The following is a 6,040-nucleotide window of genomic DNA, read 5'->3' as shown; positions in this document are numbered from 1 at the left end:
CTCATCTAAACAATGACCATACTTTGGAAAAGTGTTGCTGACGCAGAAATGCCACCATTCAAGAGGAAAAATTTCTGTGTGTTTGTGTATGTGTTATAACTATTTAAAATTGACTCTATAAACCACAACACTAATTTAAGAATGCTGTGGATCAAATGAACTTACTTAGGCTTAACATGTCAGGTTTTGATTTGCACTCTTTTATTGTTCTAATCCCCAAAGCATATTGTGAACAAACCTCTTATAGACACTTGTCCTATACAGGCACTTTATTTTTAAAAATGGTGTTAGGAAAACTAATTTTGTGCATTTTTTTTTACTTTTGTTTTTTTCAATGTTCTCATACCCTCTGTGGTAAACTAGATAGAAAATAACAGAATAGCTAAAATAACAGATATTAAGGGCTCTAGATTAAAAATGTGTTACTTTGCTCATGCAATTTATCAGAGATGTTGGTCTGTTGATAACAAGGCTTTTGTCCATGGTTAAACACAGGGTGAGCAAAGGTTACCCATTGGCTGGAACTTTGCCTGCCTCTGATCAATTATGCTCTTAGGCAGAGGGTAAATCTAAACTAAGTCCTATGGGTGATCTGAGTCCAAGAGTACAGATTCCTTAAGTTAAACATCCTCTGTTCAGATGTTTGCCCACATGATTGGGTTGATTTTTCAAGGCATGTAGTCATTAACTGTGGCTTCCCTTTGCTCTTCGTAGGGCCCCCCATAATTACACACAGCTCTTGAACAGCCCCTTTTCCCCCGGGGTGTTACCGTCCAATTTACTTTTTAACACATGATAGCTTTGTTGTCAAAAGGATGTGCTGTAGCGAGATCTCCCCAAGAGAAAATGAGCATACTTATAGGAAGATATAAGTCGCAAAACTTTTCTTGTTAATTGCTGTTAAGTGATTATGGGTTCATCACATTGCTCCCTGGAAGGCTTATTCAGCAGTATAACAGTAATACCAAAGGTCTCCGTAAAGGCTAGAAACTCCCCAGCATTGACTCTTAGAGCCCCTTACACAATAAGCAACCTCATAGATTCCCCTAGGCTTTCCTGCAGGCTCAACGACGGAAAATCCACCATTCCCTAGAGATAATGCCACAGAAAAGAATCACACACAGTAAATACAAAGCTACATTGAAATCACATGGCAGAACAGAAGGTGAATTTGGTAAGTAAATGTGACATTTAAAAGTCCTTGTGATTATGGCTTTAAAAAACTCAATTATTTAGGAACATTCATTTTTCGTTCTCAGAGGAATGATGACCCAGTTATTATTATGTTAGCTGAGGAAACTCTAGGGATGTGACATGAAAATGATTAGCTTTTGAAACTGCTATATCTATTTTTGAAACTGTCATATATATATTAATGTTAGTAGAAAATATATTTTATAAAGTTAAAAAATATGATGGAATGCCTTTAAATTTTGTTCTGGACAAAACATAATCAAGAGTAAGAATGATTTATGTGGTATGTGGGCAGATCAACGGGAGAGTTTACCAAGTGAGTTGATTCAGAATTGTAGTACTTTTGCTAGATAAACTCAGTCAGTTTTCATATTAGATATCATGTATTGACTCTCCATATTATCAGAATTCATTCATAAGTAAATTTATTAATGTAAAGGGTTTTATTTTTGGCTGCTTTGTTTCACTGTGGCTTCAATGCAGTAAGTGGATTTGCATATTCTTTCTCATTTAATGTAGTAGACATTGTTGTACTCAATTTACAGGTGTAGAAAATAATGTAGACAGGAGTTAATAAGTTAACAAAGTGAGAAAATTAAAGCCATAACTTGCAGAATCTGCATTGGGAGACTGACCTCACTCAACATCTATAGTATAGAACTTTAGAATTTTTGTTATGGATAATTACATTCTATATTCTATAATTATTTTAAGTTACATGTAACTTTGAAATAATTATCTACTCATTTGATACATTTTGAGTGAAAAAGTAGAAGCCCATGCCACTTTAATAAAATGTCAATATTCCATTCTTCATTTACAAAACTCACATCATAAATAATGTTTAAAAACATTTTTAGAGATAGAAATCTTACCATTTCAATGTGTTTAAATACTAACCAATATCATTTTTTATATGTATACAAATGCCACTTAGGACAAATAAGAAATACAACAGCCAGTTTCAGACTGCTCAAACCTTCCTTTATTCAAAGAACCTCTGGATGTTTTACTTTCAACCTTGCTAAATGTTTGTATGTGATTGCAAGCAGCTCTGATCCCTATCTGAGCCCTGTGATTCTGGGAAAGCAGCAAAGGTTAGGAAGTCTTTCACCCTTTGGTGTTCTAGGAAAAGGCCTATAGCAATGAACTATCCTGCCTCACAGGACTTAGATAAGAATCCTGGATGTTTCCCTTGTTTTCTTAGACAAAAAAAAAAAAGCAAAAATGGATACAGACCTTCTCATTCGTCCTGGATGTTTCCCTTGTTTTCTTAGACAAAAAAAAAGCAAAAATGGATACAGACCTTCTCATTCTTTGCTTCATGAATCAGTACCTGAACTGCCAGTATCCCCATTGACCCATCAGAACAAAATGCTTTTTAAAATAAGCAAATACAAACACAAGCACAAAAACAAAACAAAAGAACCTTGGTTAAGCTTCTATCTTTCCCCAGGTCCCTAACTTGGAACAGCATAGAACCTTTCCTTAACAGCCCTTCCTGAGAATAGGCTGGCCTCAGAGGCAAGCCTTCTCCCATACCTTATCCAATCAGACCAGGCTTTCATTCCACTCCCCTACATACTATTCCCCTTAGCCTTCTTCACGCCTCTCTGTAAGAGGAACCTGCTTTGCCTAACCTTGAGAAGTTCAGAAATGGTATAATCAGTGTGTTCTCCCCACTGCAATACTTCCTCTCCCCATTGCAGTAGCTCTTTACACCCTGCCAATGTCCTTTCAAATAACATCTTTGCCTACTAAACCCTGATTCACTTTTTGTTTGACAACGAGGAAGAAAAAGTAGAAACACAACACCTTCATTCACATGAGCATGTTACCCCCAAGACAAGGTGTATGAAGGGTGGTATTATGTTAGTGCTGAAAAATAAAATGGATATAATGACATGCTTTTATTCAGATCTAATTAGCAGGTCTTGTCTAAGCCTGGCTGCAACGGTGGGTACAGGAGCAAGATAGGATGCTGCTCTGTCCTCTGTGAATACAGTGAACAATCTTCATGAATCTAAACAAGACATCAAAGCTGCTAATAAACGGTCATTTTCGTCTGATTTTCTTTGGCTGCTCAAAGATAAAATTGTGGATCCTGGCCCACAGTAGCATTATCACTGCCTTGTGTCATTTGTGATGAGCCATTGACAGGTGGCTCTTATTTTTCTGAATAGCCACTTTGAATGAATGTGAATATCTTTCTTAATAAAATGGATTTGTTTTGATATCACTCTTTACAAAAACTTTATATCCAGACGTAGAAATGACAGGTATTATTGAACAATGTCTTTTGTGATGACATGATATGTGGATGTTGGTAGAAAATTCCAGACAATGGAACTCTTCTCTGCCAGGATATAGGTGTTTCCATCCTGGGCTTTCTCAACAGTAAGAGCTTCCCAGCACTCAGGGCCTCAAGGAAATGTTGAAAAAGAAATAGCCATCCTAGGATTGGGCCACCTCTGATGCAAGATACTGCACAGTGCATAAGTAAGGGGAAATTTCTAGAACTGCCAGAAAATATGATTTAAGGGGTTCCTTAGAAGCTCAAGTATTTTCCTGCTTTTATCAGTATGAAGTCATTGCTTTGAGAAGTGTATGTGTTCTTTATTCCATATTAAAAATAAAATACTTAATTAGCATAAAAATGCATAATAAATTCTGTCTGAGGACATTCTCAAGTGAATCTGATTCTGGAGTTTTATATTTTTATCTTTTTTATTAAAATATATTCAACACATGTAACATTGTACAAATTTAAGGTGTACAATGCATTTATATATTATGATATGATTGAAAGTTTAGCAATAGTTAACAACTCTATTAAATCACATAATATTTATTCTTGTAAGGTTTCTTAAAATATTAACTAAGTTCTAGTCTTATCAAGTTTAATGATTATAACACAATATTGCTATATATTTTCACCATACTGTGCATTAGAATTGATTTTTACATCAGTGATTCCTCTGTTTTCTCCTTGTTTTCTCTCTGGCATTCCAGCAATTTGGATGTTAGAACTTACATAATTTTCCCATCTCTTATATCTTTCTTCATACTTCACAATCCCCTTTCCCTTTGGGAGCAATACTCAATTCAATACACCTTTTTGCTAGCATACTTTTCAACAATATCCATTTAGCTATTTAGTCTATGTATTGAGGCATTTTTCATTTGAAATTTCAAAAAAAATACCCAATTTTTATTTTATGGTATTACTATATGTCTTTCTGTATATATGTTGAAAGCCATGCTTACGTTAAAATCCTATCTTATAACTCTGTTTCTCTGTGTTTAAATGTTTGTCTTTATTGAGCCTGCTGTTTCTCTGTTCTGGTGTCTGCCCTCCTGTCTTGCTTCATCAGTCTTGATATTATTTTGTTGGGTTTCCCTGCTGAGAACTGAGTCTACATTCACACAGTTTACCGTCTACATTGACACGCCTTTATTCTTCTACTGACTTCACGAACTAAAACTTAGTATTACAGAAAATGCTTTCCCAAGAAGATAGGAATTGCAAGTAATTTCATTTTTCATTTCAGAATCTTACCTAAAGGTACACGTCAAGACCCTTTGTATTACTTGCCTCAAAATTCTTCCCTGTGTCCACAATTTGAAGCAACTGAATTAAGATTCTACCCAATCCTGTTACTGTCATTATCTAGTTATTAGTATTAATGACAAGAAAAGAGCAAAGGGGAGGCCAGACATTGTAAACATGGTCATTTGGGCACTTTCACCAAGAAGCTACAGCTTCACACTCCCCAGGGAACCACCGGTCCATTCCCTGCAGATCACTGGGGGCAGGAACCAAACAAAAGGGGAGATGAGCACATGCACAGTGAAGTTGGGGTGACAGGGAAGGTGTTTGCCTGTCAGTCTAGCCTGGGGGACGATTGATTGGCTAGGGGGTGGATCCCATCAGAAGAGTGCAAAATCTTGGAGAGTTAATTGGCTGGTTTGAACAAACTCATGGTTAAAATCCCCAAAGAGTTCCCTTTATCTTGTTCGCTCTAATGCTCTTGCTCTTTCTTGCTCTGCGACTCGCACTCACCTGTGCACTTGCTTATTTTCTCTCCATAGCCATGTGGCCCTAAACAGCCACATGGCCCAAGGCCATGGGGACCCCACAGGCAATGGACTACATGTGATAACACAATTAGCCAGTTGCTAGACTGTACTTTAATATGGAACAGAATTTCTGGGCAGTGGCCTTAATTCTGGCCCTCCTAAAGACAAGATTGGACTCCTTCCATGGTGAGATGGACAAAGATGGAACCTAAGAGAGGAACTCCCTGAATTTTGCATCATCAGTAAAGCTTTCCATGAAACCCCATTTTCCCGTGGGGGCCTCAGGAAATTCACTTCCTTGCATCACTCCAAGAATTCCACTTCTACAGATAACATAACCACACTCCACATTGAACGACACACCTCTAACCAGACTTCAAAATCTCAGTAAACTTATCTTCCCCCTCTGCTGAAGTAGTGCACCCCATTACCGTGACAAGAAATGAATTCAGTTAGCATAATGCTCTCCAGTTCCATCCATGCTGTTGCAAAGGGTAAGAATTCCTTCCTTTTTACAGCAGCCTACTATTCCACTGTGTAGATGTACCACAGTTTTTTAATCCATTTATCTGCTGATTGGCACTTAGGCTGTTTCCAGATCTTCGCTATGGTAAATTGTGCTGCTATGAACATAGGGATGCATATATCCTTTCTGGAGAGCATTATGCTAAGTGAAATAAGCCAGTCAATGAAAGAAAAATACCACATGATCTCACTCATTTATGGATAATAAAGACCATTATAAACTGATGAACAAAAATAGATA

This window comes from Myotis brandtii, unplaced genomic scaffold (genome assembly GCF_000412655.1).
Source record: "Myotis brandtii unplaced genomic scaffold, ASM41265v1 scaffold1576, whole genome shotgun sequence".
Taxonomy (NCBI): domain Eukaryota; kingdom Metazoa; phylum Chordata; class Mammalia; order Chiroptera; family Vespertilionidae; genus Myotis; species Myotis brandtii.
The sequence above is the reverse complement of the archived record's forward strand: the minus strand, read 5'-3'. Positions refer to the sequence as shown.